Here is a 15,244-nt window from a genome sequence, read left to right as displayed (position 1 = left end):
AACGTCACTATAGAGTTCTAGAAAATTTTTTTTTTTTTTTAACTCGATTTTGAGAAAGTTGAGTTTTAAAAGAGGGGCATTTCCTTATTTAGTTTGGAAAGAATGGCAAAAGGCTAATTAATTTGGCTGAAAAGGGCAGAAGCCCATTTTGTCCAAATTCTAAACTAAAAGATTATATCTTATCCTTCTTTCCGGATAATTCCATCGAAAATAATTGCCAACGAAATGTAAATTCAACAAACTTTAAGAATATTTTATTCAAATCGAGAAGTTCACATATTGCTTAAAACAAACCCATAGGTTGAAACACAAAACATGTTTCCTCACACATACATCAAATACATTGAGAGAGAGAGAGAGAGAGAGAGAGAGAGAGGGAGAGGGTACATTAATACTAAAAAAAAAAATATAGAGTACCAATTATTTTGAACGAAATCGGAACTTCTTATCTCAATATAGAACATCCTATTGTTTTGCATGAAATAAGAATGTCTTTATTTATATATATATATATATACATACATATATATATATATATATATATATTTATCTATTTATATATAAACACTATCAAATTTCATCATATAGCGTCCATTCCATGATAATTTTCCTTTAATTTCTCTTTTTAGAAAAATTAATGTGGAGCCCTTTTGTAAATACCAGAAGAGAACTTCGAGCAATGTTTCCTCCCTTGACCTTTGTCTATCTAAATATAAATAAAAATTTAAGAGGTCACTAATAGATAGTAATATCCTACCACAAAAGTCGCTGTGGTCATCTTGTTGTGGCAATAGCCTAATCCCCAATGTAAGTGACACTATGAAGGCCTAGGGGAACAAATTACCTATATTTTGTGACCAAAACATGGAGGAAGATAGCCATGAAAGTTTTACCATGCCCCTGCACATTGTCTAATTCCTCCTCCAAAAGGCATGAAATTCTTAGATACAACGGATGGGTCAAGATCCTAGTTCCATTGATTTTCATATCAATCAAAAGCAATAATATGGGGAATTAAAAAATGTGTGTAATATCTGGTTGTCTCTAGTAAGGTTACTTATTACATACCTTCCAGCGCCATGGATTGAAGCAAGTGGTTCCTTGTAAGAGTTTGGGTTTAATTGAAGTGCAAAATTTACAAGCATAAGGGTCCAACCAGCTGGAATTCAGTGGCGGTGCCACGTTCAACCCAAGGTGGTCCCACGACCACCCTAACCTTAAAAAAAAAAAAAAAAACATATAATAATTAATTTTTTTATTTATTTATCTACCCTTAAAAAAAATTAGGAACCCTCAAAAAAAATTAGTAACACCCTCAAAATTTTTTTTATGCCAAACAAATATTGAACTTGGGAATACATGACTCGCACCAATCGGTATTTGTCCACTTTGGAGAGCCAATCCCTCACGGTTTTGTCACGAAGGGGTGGGAGCCCAAGGATTTTTGCCCTTGAGGTGATTGACACCTAGGCTCACCCGAGTCCCACATCGCCTCCCACTCATGGTTTATAAGCTTCTGGAGCGACCATGAGTGGGAGGGTTACTTAGGCGATGTGGGACTCGGGTGAGCCTAGGTGTCAATCACCTCAAGGGCAAAAATCCTTGGGCTCCCACCCCTTCATGACAAAACCGTGAGGGACTGGCTCCCCAAAGCGGACAAATACCAATTGGTGCGAGTCATGTACTCACAGAACTAAAATCTAAAAAAAAAAAAGAAAAAGAAAAAGAAAAAGAAAAATTGTAACAGAGAATTATTAACTAAATACCCAACAGGCCCAACCAAACATATTCTCAAAAAAAAAAAAAAAAAAAACCAATACAAATATGCGTCCACCGATTCATCAATCATCAAATGGTAAAGCTAAAGCAAAACCTAAAATCAGAAACCTTACCTAACCTAAAGAAAAAAACATTATCAACGACAATGCCTTACACCTCCTCCTGAAACCTTATCATCAAGCACATCGGCATGACATGGTGACAGCGCCTCCACTTGAAACTCAAGCAACAGAGCTTGGATTGGGCATCGGAGACAAAAGATCGGTTCGATCGGATTATAGCTTACGACGCCGACGCTTGGCCTCGAATTCTTCCTCGCCTCCGATGCCTCAACATGCTACCGCGGCCCGCAGTGTCGCCCCTCAAGCCTCCCTCAAGGTATTTTACATTTTACTTCTCTCTCTTTTTCTCTCTTAATCTTTGGGTTTTGCTGTGGAGTGTGGACTGTGGTCTGAGAGAGAGAGAGCTCTTAATTCTCTTGAACTAAGTTATGGAAAGTCTGAAATGAGACTCTCTCTCTTTCTTTAAGTCTTTATCTGATTCTCTCTCTTTCTTTTTGAACTGATTCTCTCTCTTTAAGTCCTTATAATTATTCAACTTATTTGCCCCTATTTTTTTTTTTTTTGACATTATCCGTTGGTGTGCCACTATGTTGGTCCGTTAGTGTTGGTGAGTTTGTCTTTTAATGTATCGTGATTTGTGAATTTATCTGATTGGCTTCTCTTGTGTGAATCTTGTCTACTGAGTGGGGGGTAGATGGGGCCATGGGGCCATGTGGTGTGGGGTGGAATATTTGAATTGGGGAAGTAAAGGCATGCAAAGGCAGGGGTGTGTGTGCACATGGGGTGTGTGCTAGTGTGTGCTAATGCACAGTGGGATGTGTGCTAGACTGCTAGTAGTTAGTAAAAAAAAATTAATGAAGCAACTAAACACAAATAATTAATAATTTAATTAACTAATACATTATAAAAGACAAACAAATTAAATTATGTTAGGCTAAACAACAATTAATAATTTTATAATTAATGAAATAACAATATAACAAATTATAGTTTATAAAAGAGAAACAAATTAATGAAACAACTAAACAACAATAATTAATAATTTTATTAATATTTCAAATGAACTTATAGTTTGTTGTCTAGGTATCTTTGTTCATTTCTTTTCTTTTCTTTTCTTTTTTTCCTTTTGAGGTTTTTTGGTGTACAGAATGCAAATTTGTTTTGGTTTTAAGAACATTTTTTTTTTTTTTTAAGCACAAACTTCATGCTGGCAAAATCTTGAATTTCGGCCGATATTTACTGAAACGTCCCAAAACACTTGAAATAGACCGAAATGACCTGAAATTTTTTCAAAGTGGAATAGGGTGGGTTACTGTTCCGGCTCGTTTATCGACACGGTATTTTCGAGCCGTTCTGGCTAGAACGGAACGAAATTAATAACATTGAATCAAACCTAATTACCTAAAGGCTAAAAGTAAATAAGATTGTGTAATTTATGCTTCTTAAGAAACACCCTGGACAAAATTCCTGGAGCTGCCATTGCTGGAATTGTATATCCTGGCAAGCACTTAGCCCATCATTTACACTCTGTTACTGAATATAAAGACAATGAACCAAATACTTGCATTTGAGAGCATACCTTTAAATTTAATATCTTTTAATGCTTTTCGTAGCAAGCCAAGAGAAAGATTTGTGACCCTAAGAACTTCATTGATTACCTGTAATTTTCACACAATAAAATATTTAGGGGAAATTACACTTTACCTACCTGTGGTTTGATCCGTTTTAATAGTGCCAACCTGTGGTTTAAAAGTTATTACTTAACCCACCTGAGGTGACCATCATTAGACCCCCGTTACCACCTCTCCATTTTCACCGTTAAAAATAAGGGTAATTGTGTCTTTTTCATTATATTTTATGTCTCTCTCCTCTTTCCTCTCCTTCTTCTTCTTCTTCACAATCAAAACCCAGAAATGTATATGGAATGACGCATTTAACATTCTTACCCAATGCCCACTGCAATTGCCAAACATACTTTTACAATGACAAGAAAACCAATACACCTACAGTCACAAACAAAGCCACAAATCCATGTGAACATACACCCACAGATTCACTAGCCTTCCACTACTAAATCCAAAAATTGACTACTTAATTCTTCATAAAACAATCACAAAATAAAATACAAAAATTAAGAATAAATGGTATCCACCAGTTTGCTGGATTCTATCTTTACCCTAGGCTTTCTCTCTCTAAAACTCTAACCCCTTCTCTTTTGCTGGGTTCTCTAAAAAAAAAACCCAGATTTGCAAGTAAAAAAAAAAATTCTGCAAAAAAAAAAAAACCCAGCAAAGACCAGCAAGGCAACGGATGGTGGAGATTTATTTCTTTCATGCATCCTTCGACTTTCGAAACCATCTCCATGGAAGAAGATCTCAAAAACAAGGTAAAGTCTCACCTTGAATCTTTCCTCAAAGGTAAACAGTATTACCATCGTTTAGGCCGTGTTTGGAGGTGTAGCTTTCTCTTGTACAGTCCTTTGGGGATAGGGAAATTGAGCTTTGCGGCAGCCATGGCTAACTTCTTTTCCTACGATGTTTAAGACATTTGTCGGACCGTGTGCCTTACCAATCCATCCAACGACCAATTGGTGAAGGATGAGGGGGCACAAATCTTTTATAGCATTCGATTGCAGACCAAGTCCATTGGCATTGAAGCAAATTGTGAAATCCCTCACAATCCCTCCCTTACAATGCGGCTTCAACGACTCGAACCTATGACCGGGCTCTGATACCACTTGTCGGACTGTGTGCCTTACCAATCCATCCAATGACCAATTGGTGAAGGATGAGGGGGCACAAATCTTTTATAGCATTCGATCGCAAACCAAGCCCATTGGTATTGGAGAAAATTGTGAAATACCTCACAATTTGCTCTAATACCTCAACACCTCTTGATAGTTGGTGGATCGATCGAGAAAGCTTCTGTCTCCTCGACAACTCCTCGATAGCTTCTCGATAGTTGTATCTGTCGAAGTTTAAAGCTTGACACCATCTCCCCCTTTGGCAATCCGTGACAAAATCACAACAAACAAATTAACATATCACTCAACTCATATTCACTTGTTGAATACAATAAAATCTGTCCTAACACAAACTCTTGAAAAACTTTGCAAGAAGAGACTTTATGGCAAGTAGACTTTAACAACTTGTATTTCTGAAACACTTTAAACAAAACTCATCAAAGCATCTTTGTGTAAAATAGAAATAATAGATTGCATATAAGTAGAAACATATGTATAAAGATAGAAACGAAACAACACATGTAAGGATAGGTGAAGAAGACATACATCATCAAAGATAAGCACAATGTATGTAAACATGGTCACAAGACCGGTGTACAAGAACAAGGAAGTAAGCACTGCCCCTAACAAGATGAAACACAACTCCCCCTTACAGAGACATGTATTTGTCCCCCTAACATGTAGAATCTTAAAAAAGAAACCACATCACAATTTCTCCCCCTTTTTGTCAGGATTGACAAAGGGTATAAGAAGCTATAAAACTTCACCCGAGAAACATAAATATGATCAAAGATGATCAAGGGGGCACAAAGAATCCATAAAAATGTATGAATGTAATGAAACAAGATGTTATGGATGACAAGATAATAGAAAGATGCAAAACATACACACACACACTAAACAAGTCTAACCAATTTTATATTTCAAAAAAAGTCAAGACAGTTTAGTGAGCATACATTAACACATGTAAAACCTTGTGATGGCTAAATCACATTGTACCTGCACATGTATCAAGAGTAGCAAAGAATATTGCGTGTTATGTGTGAAAAATATCGCAAGATTGCATAAGTGTATACATGTTATGACAATTTAAGATATGAGAAAATTACTTTAACTCACACATAATCATAAATACTTGATGGGGACGATCACCTTTGATGTACATCCTATAACTCTCACATCTCCTAGAATATACGCTTGCAATCATATTTAAAGCATTTTTGATCTTTTTGCTTTTAATTTTCTTTACATATTTTTCTTTTAAGGATATCATGCATGTGCATATTAGAGAGAAAATAGAAATACCCAATGATATTTGACATTCTAATTTTGCTATGCCTAAGCATACAAATGTCATTGACACTGCATTTTTGCTATGCCGAAGCATACAGGTGTCATATTATGATCGGCGGACAACAGTGGTGAGATGGTTATTAATGCCTTTCTCTCAGGTTTTTTAAGTTATTCCTGTCAAAAAGAGTGATATGAGTGTTAAGTATAAGAGACAACTTAATCTTACTCATCATAAACACCAACCACAAAACTCACTTACTTAGTTGTGCATGGAGATGCTTATCTAAGCTACAAAAGATACAAAGTTTAAAAGACTTTGTTTCAATGGCCATCCAAGGTACACAAGTACTAATGTACACAAAACATACATCGTTTTTGTATTTTTCGGATTTTTCTCTTTTTATTTTTATTTTGAAAACAAAACAAAATAAAAACTATACAACCAAACAAAAAAAGATAAACAATATGAAAACATGAAAGAAATATGCATATGCATGAAAGCATGATAGAAAGATGCAGATGCATGAAAGCATGATTCCATAAGCGGATAAGAAAGTCAGCAAGAAAGTCCTACTTTAGATATAAAGAATTAAGGCAGAGGACAAATAGAAAAGACAATTAAGTCTTAGGCTCCTTTCTTACCCACACAGCATGAGTCTTTGGCGGTGAAGATGAAAAGGCACGTGTCCTAGTATGTCTACTAAAGAACATAGAAGAATTAGAATTTTCCCGAAATTGAGTTAAAAAGCTTAAAACTTTTAATAACTCTCCAAACAAAGGTGTAGGTCCTTGAGAGGAAACCTGTGACCGTTTGAACAATTGCTTATGAGGATACTACTTAAAGCAATTAGGACGAATGCGTCCAGCAACATCACAATGGTGATAAACATGAGGTCTAATAAAGGATTTAGAATTAGACAAATCAGTTTTGAATTTCATACCTTTATCACCTTTCTTAGATTGGGGCACAAAGTTAGTCTTTGATCCAGAAGCCATGGAAGAGGAGGGGTTGGAGGAAACAGCATATCCTAAGCCAGTTTTATCAAAACTAGACTTTTGAGCATGCAAGACCTCATCAAGCTTTGCACTAGACATCCTCTCTATTTGAGTTCTAGCTTGACTAAGCTCAACCTTAAGATTCTTGACCTTCTCTTCTAATGAGGTGTTCTCTACAACAAGAGTCTTAACTAACCTTGTAGTCTCATCTAGTTTGACTAACAGATCAGTTTTTTTTTTTTTTTTTTTTTTTTTTTTTTTTTTTTTTCAGTTTTTACCTCATTAAGCTCTTTTCTACAAAAATGAGAAGTCTTTTCAGATTTTATAAATTCAATGCATAGCTTATCATAGGCTTCCTGAAGGGTCAACTTTTTGTGTGCCTCATCAGAAGAAGAATCCTTACTGTCACAAGCACTCTCCACAATCACCTTATCGGTTGAGGCAGCAAAGGTCATAACATGACGACATTCATCCATATACTTATAAGAAGAATCATTCTCAGTATCACTCTAAGTAGCAACCAACCCTTTATCTTTGGATTCCTTGGTCGTTTCCTTCATGGGATAGTTTAGGCACTCTATCCTCATATGACCAAAACCTTTGCACTCATGGCATTGGATGGGGGGTTTCTCATTTTTTCCCTTCCTTGAGGATTTAGGTTTCTTAGGAGGTTTGGCTTTATCCTTTTTCCTAAACTGAAGAAGCTTGATAATCTCATCAGTTATGAAGGTTAGATCCTCATCTGCATCATCATCTTCATCTTCATTTCAGAGTCCTTAATCTCTTCCTCTATACCCTTAAGAGCCAAGTTTTTACTCTTTCCATCTTTTCCCATTAAACCTAATCCCATCTCATAGGTTTGAAGGTTCACTACAAGCTCAATCAAAGGAATTTGATCAATGTCCTTTACTTCTTCAATGACAGTAATCTTGGCATGGAATCTCTCAGGAAGGGACCTAAGGATTTTCCTAACAATTTTGGATTCCGCAATAGATTCTCCAAGATTGAAGGCAGAATTCACAATATCCATGAGTTTAGCATAGAACTCATCAACGGTCTCATCCTCCTCCATCCTTATTTTTTAAAAACTACTAGTTAGTCTTTGAAGCTTCACAGTCTTTACTGCCTTGGTACCTTCATAGGTGGTCTCAAGAATGGTCCATGCGTCCTTAGCAACTTCCATGGATGATATTTTCTTGAATTCTTCATTGGTCACCCCACAAAACAAAGCATTCAAGGCCCTACTATTGAAATTTGTAGCTGAAATTTGTAGCTATGATTGTTGCATCATCCCAATCCACCGGCGTATCCTTTGGCTTAATCCAGCCAACTTCAACAGCTTGCCATACCTATTCACCTAGAGGCTGCAAAAAAAATTTCATATGAACTTTCCAGTATGCATAATTGTCCATGATCCATGACAACAGGGGTCAAGGATCACACTTAGGAAATTAATCCAATCAGAGTGTACCCGCTCTGATACCATTTGTTGGGAAATTTAGACCTCGGTTGATAGAATTAACAAGTTTTAAATCAAAGTTGTTAATTAGATTTATTATCAATAAAACTTGTTAAATCAAATAAACATCAATATCATGTCAAAATCATGCAGCGAAAAAATAAATAAGACAAGATATGATAACCCAGAAAAACCAATGAAACTAACCAGTTTCATAGTAAAAAACCTGGGGGGAAACCTTTCTGAAAATCAATCCACTATAGAAAAGAGAAGTTTCAGATCTAGTACAAAACCTTTGTCCCTAGACTCTACAATTCCCGTAGATGAACTCATAGCAGAAACCTTCTATCGCTTCAGAACCTCTGAACTCTTCAATATATGAACGCTACCCTTTTGATGCACGACTCCCAGTACATGACTAACTCACCAACTTGAAGAAGATTGTTGGCTGCAAAGTTCTTCACTTCATCAACAATGAAGATCAAGAAGCACTTGGTTACAAAACCCTAAGGCGCAAAGACGCAGTAGTTTCTTTCAAAGAGAATAAGGCATCGGTTACCTTTTGCATATGTTCTCCTTGTATTCTCTTATGTGACGGCTTCTAAAATAAGCCTTATATAGGTCTAGGGTTGTGAGAAAAGAAATCCTACACAAATACAAAATCCTGGCCCAAAAATCAGGTCTGAAAATTCTGATTTCCGTAACCTCGATAGATAGCATGTGTCGAGTAATCTGTCCAGCTTTAATGAACAGCTTTTCTTCACTTGTTTCTCAGTCCAATCTTTATGGCTTTAATACTAGACTTGAACAACATGTTTCTTGAAGTATTAAACACATCTTAGATCTATCCAATTACAAATAAAGTGCATTTTGTCAAAGGACTAGCCAATTACACAAAATATGTCCTTAACAACATCGATGTCTCCAAGGTCTCAAAAGATTCGGATCTGAACTCGTTATTATTAGGAACAACGAGTCGTTCTATTATTGTGATAGAAGATTTTGATCGGTTTCTAATGAAGAAACCAAGGATTAAGAATTTATCAGTGATAATGAAGTTTATGGATGGGATATTGAACTCGTGCATCACTGAAGAGAGATTGATGGTGTTCACAATGAATAGTAAAGAACATTTGCTCATAGACCTGGCTGTTCTTAGACCAGGTCGAATTGATGTTCATATCCATTTCCCTTTGTTTGATTTTTCGAGGTTTAAATCTCTCTACCTTAGTATCCAAAATTATACAATAACTACAACAACTTGCCTTCAAGGCAGACTCAATGGCTTTATTCCAAATTTTCACAACCTCCTACTAGAAAACACAAAAAAATAGCAATCAAAGTAAAGAGAGAAAGGGATTATGGCTTTGGGGATTTTTGGGAGTTCTAAGGTAGAGAGAGGGACAGAGAGCTCATTCCTTTTTTTTTTAGGGTTCTAATTTGGTTCTAATTTTGGCTTATATAATAAAGGGGATTTTTTAACGGAAATGACAGAGGTGAGTAACGGGGGGTCTAACGAAGGCCACCTCATGTGGGTTAAGTGACAACTTTTAAATCACGGGTGGGCACTGTTAAAACGGGCCAAACCACAAGTGGGTAAAGTGCAATTTCCCCAAATATTTATGTTTATGAGATAATCGGAATCATCTAACACTACAAAGTACAAACAGGGAATATTTTGAGATTGTGGAACTAACTAGAAGGGTAAAAGTCCTTGACTTATATTCATCCCATGTAAGAATGGAATTTGGATTCTCTCTAGCTTTAAGAATTTCCTTGTGCTTAGCCTAATATATGATACATCATTAGTGTTTCACCATTACCATACAGAAAATTAAGTGCTAACTGCCTTCCTTTTTGTTGCCTTATTTTGAAGATATTGAAACTCAAAGGAGTACACACATTGGAAGATGAGTACCCTCATCCTATCCAAAGCCCAATCAACATTCGCACTATCAATGCTATCATAGGCCACAGTCGAAAGAATGTCAAGCAAGAGAGTAATGCTCCTCATGGTGGTTCAAGCTTTAGCTCACATCCCTATGATGAGAAGTTAGACAACATAATGGCATCCATGCAAGACATCAGCACCAAGTTGTCCAGCCTCGCATCTATCATGCACTCTCAACACAACCGATTTGATATAAAGTTCACCTCTCTCCAAACTCAATTGGGTTAAATCCAATGGAAGCAAGAAGAAGAAGATGACTAGCTATTCCATGACAAAAAGGGGGAGATGGTTCATGATAGGGGGAGAGCAATAATAGGGGGAGAAAAAGCTAGTTCAAGAAAAGCATCCTACAACAAGGCTTTACATTTTCTTATATTAATGATTCTTCTAGTCTATGTTCACATTTCATGGCTTATGTTGTGTACTTGACTATATTTTGTTTTGTACCTTTGCTTTTGTAGCCATTCTTGTTTGGTCAAGCCATGTTTAATTCTCATATCCATACTTGCTTGATTGCATTGTGCTTGGCTTTATTCAAATGCCAAATTTGTTTGTAATTTAGCAATTAGATACCTTGTTTTTAGGTGGGAATCATGTAAGGGTTGTGTGTGAGAGATTGTGAAGAATTCAAGTGTGTGTGCAATCAAGAGCATTCTCGCGATTGGAACTCGCGAGTGGCTTGTGACTGATGACTCACCAAAGTGCCACACGTGTGAAGCATGGAGGAAGTTGAAGGGTCATGACAGCTAGAGCACTACAGGACAAAAAAGAATCGTCTGGCTAGTTCGTTATTTCACGACTAAAACTCGCAACTTGTCCCAATCGCGAGAGTGAGTCGCCAAAACCCCATGTTTTGAAAAAAAAAATGACTTTTCACATTCCTCACATACGCAATTATAAATACCCTTATACCCATGAAATGTAGAGAGCTTCTAGAGAGATTTTTGAGAGAGAAACCCCAGAAAATAACAAGACTGATTTATCCACAATCTTATACATTTGACTCTTCAAATTCCTCTACTTTCTCCCTCTCCATTGACATACCCTTGAAAGGAGTTTTAACCAAATCCCTACCTCACCACATTCATATCAGTGATAAGGTTATTTGGTGCTTGAGAAGCAGTTTAAAGATGACCAATTCATTTAGTTGATGCAATGGACTTATTGCAGGATCCGATAAGCTAGAGAAGACAAGGTTAGGCTTAACCCTGTTAGAGCAAAAAGCTTGGAAGGCTAAGGTGCATCGGATAGATTAGGTTTGGAGGGTCTATTACTATTCATGTATTCCAACTAATTTTCTAGTGGATTATTTTACCGCTTAAAGGGAGGCAGAGAGGTTTTTCACCAAGTTCTTTGGTTTCCTCTTCGATAACACGTGCCGGTGTTATCTTGTATTTGTATCTCTCTAATCCTCATTCTTTGCTAATTACTGCTGTGTTGCGATTAAATTATGGCTTAGAGTAGTTTGATTGCTTGGGTATAGATTATATTTATCATTCCACACATACATTGTTTGAATATAAGGTTGTGATGGTATTTTTGAAATTGGGGTCTAAACATTCACTAGTGTTTTACACATCAAGTGAACTTTCAATTCTACATATGCACATACCGTCAACTCTTGTAAAACTGTTGGATGGTCTCCAATTAACTTGATAGTAAATGATAAAGATTATATTTTTTTTTTAGAGAGATAATTACAACATGCTGCTAATTTCGTAGCTCGAACCCTTTACCCCCTAGACCCCCAAGCACTTTGTGCATGGAGAGGTGTTAATTCAGTTACAAGGCCTTTATCACATAAATGATAATGTTGTTGAAATTGTTTCAAAGGAAGCAAATGAGACCCCAAAAATAAAACGGCCTTATCTATGTTATCTATGGCTTGATCAAGCATATCCTCACGTCTTTCAGGTGAATTCATTTTCTCTTTTACTATTTTCCTGAATATGGTCATTTCCTCCTTTTTATCCTGAATGAAAATGAAGATTTTTATATTACTCTATCTGAGTCATTTTAAACATATACATCTTGGGATAATTTATCCTGCGAGAATTTATCTTTTTCTCATTAATTATTTCGGTTACCTGCAAAGATTTATGGCATGCGAAGCCAGGAATGTTAAAGGGGAATGACATAAAACTTCCTGTGACATTGATTAACTTCTCACTCAATTTCACAGGTGATTTTTCAGCATCATAACTAAACATTATACTCTTTGCACTGAAATTAAACACCATCTGCAGTGCCCATAAAGATGTTAGAATTCAATGTTGGCAAATCCATATCACAATGTATGTATCAAATATGGTTGTAACACATTTGTTGAAGTTAGGTTAAGTCAAAGTTTATTAAATTTATTATCGTAATAAATTTCCTGACATTTTCTATAAAAATATATATAAATATATATATATATATATTTATTTATTTATTTATATATAAAATTAGGTTAAGTCCAGCATTGAAGAAAGATTTGAAAACCTGAAATTTTGCTTAAGCGAAATTGGATTCAGTTGAGCGAAACAATAAGTCAGACAACGTTTATATCAGCTGACTCTGACTCAACGTTCACTCGAGCATGATTGCGGAACATTGAATTCTATTTCAACGTGAAGAGGGATTTTTGCTGACTTTGAACCTATACATAAATAAACCTTAATGCAAGACTTTAAAACCCAAGAGCCTTCCTTTGAGCTTAGAAACTAAGTAATCATCTGTTTGACCTGACCTTATTGAAAGCATAGATTCTTACCTTGTGTCAGTGTGTACACTGACTTCCCAGAGTTTTGGCTTGGAGCGGACGTGCCATTTGTAGATCGTACAGAAGAAGTCCAAAGGTTATGGTCCTTATGGAGATATTACGGTAAAGTAAGCTCGCCGTTTTCTTGGTTACATAGGATTACAAAGTGATGAGGGTATTTTTAGACCTACAAAGCTGATGACATGGCAAGACTGACGAATACATTTTGGTGGGTAGATGGATCCAGAGGAAGCAAACCTCGGTTAGGCGAACCTCAAAAGGGACGGACCCCCGGCGAACGAACCCAATAGAGGGGGACGTATGGTACTCATGTGGCTCCCACGTGGCTGGAAGTGCTCATCAAGAATCCTGATGTGGAAAAGCCTTGCACCCTACACCCAACCATAATTGAGGGTTGTAGAGTACAAAATTTAGGCTGACGGATCCATTTAAATGGAACTAATAGTACAATACTAGTAGACGGATATTCTCTCTACATGGATAGATCTGAGTTACAAGGAAAAGAGGTGGACGGGCCTCAAGGCCACGTGGCACTCACATGGCTTACGTGGTCTCCAAAGAATCCTAAAAGGAAATAACTTGTGCTCCACGGCTAACCCTAATCAAGGAGAGACCTACAAGGAAAGGATTTCTGTAAGATACGCAAATTAAAGAGGATCCTATAAGGAAAAGACTTCTAAGCCAAGGAACAGATGTCAACCCTATGCTATTATAAAAGTCCCAAAACCCTCACATATCAAGGTATGCACAATTTCTCTAAAGCTCATACTCTCTAGCATTGTTGGAGCTCTCTTCTGACTTAACCTTTGGACGTTCTTTGGCCGGTACCCCACCGATGCCCTTTGATGGGTTCTTTTTTGTTCTTCAGGTACACCCATTGACACATGTGTGAACAATCAACTCATTGACGATTTTTTGTGCATCATCACAAAGGTTTTGTAGTTTAATCTTGTAACTACTTCTCTTATAGTGTATTTTCAATTGGAGTAGTTTATCTTTTGAAGAAGTTCTTCAAAAGTTTTCTACTTCGTCACCAAATTCTTGTGAACTTTATGATTTGTCTCTACTGCTTTGGAGTTTATGGTGATGCATATTTATTAACATTTTTATTGAGAACTTGGACTGTACGTGCAGATTGATCCTGTATCTAAGAGTTATTCAAGTTTGATGGTTAGAACGCTAAGGGTCAAAAAAGAATTTTTTAAGGTACGTTACTTGTAACATGAATGACAAAAAATTGTACATTCTAAAAGAAATGTGTCTACTGCGAAAATTGTAACTTACAATGGAAGAGTGAGTTGACCATGTTTCTAGGGTTTTACTAACAAAGTGATCCAATAAGAGGCTTCTTGTGTATTTGTGAATAACACCAGCTGCATTTGTTCTATTTTCTCCTTGCATAGTGAAAAGCTTGGAAAATGAATCCAAGTACCATAATTCAACTAATTTTCCTTCGTGTTTAACGATGTGATAGTTGAATTCAGGATCTATTGATAGTACAACCGGCCAACCCATTACACTAGTTTAAAATATTGACCCATATCTAAAAGAAAGGAAAAAAATTACATCAGTGATAGTTGGCTTATCTAATCAATTAGGAGGAATCAGAGCCTATTTGGTAAGTTAGTTTGAATAATGTTGTTTGAGTGTTTTTGATATATGTATAAATGGAAAAATATGTTGAAAATTGTGTAAGATTGTTTAAAATGTGAAAATGTTGGTTAGAGATAACTAATCAAACAGGTCCTCAATGTTTATGTTATCCTATTCTAGACTAGGATTAATTAGTGATTATGCATTATACTCTTATCTTTTGTTTCATCCCCTTTCCCACAACAAGAGACACATACATACGGAAATACATAAATACATACTTGTACATAGATCAATGATATATACTATAAAAAGTTAAAAACACACACACTAATTATCAAATATATATATATATATATATATATATATTAATAATAATAAAGATACACACAATCAGTAGCATGTTACCTTTGAGCTCTCTTTTTGATAAATGGGTGGAGGTCTAGAGAGTAACTTGGAATAATCAACTGAAGGGACTCTCCAATAAGGGGTGGAGCCATAGAACCTGGAGGGAGGATACCATTGTACTTTGGATTGCCCCATTTGTTTAGCAAGTAAAATAAATGATAACCACTGCAACAATACACAATCCAACTGTCCACAT

At 36.2% G+C, this 15,244-nt stretch overlaps 1 pseudogene; it reads right to left on the bottom strand.

The window, feature by feature from the left end:
• Positions 1-612: 612 nt before the first annotated feature.
• LOC115967164 lies at positions 613-15,244 on the bottom strand (annotated as a pseudogene).

This window comes from Quercus lobata, chromosome 11 (assembly GCF_001633185.2).
Source record: "Quercus lobata isolate SW786 chromosome 11, ValleyOak3.0 Primary Assembly, whole genome shotgun sequence".
Lineage (NCBI taxonomy): Eukaryota > Viridiplantae > Streptophyta > Magnoliopsida > Fagales > Fagaceae > Quercus > Quercus lobata.
The sequence above is the reverse complement of the archived record's forward strand: the minus strand, read 5'-3'. Positions and strand labels throughout refer to the sequence as shown.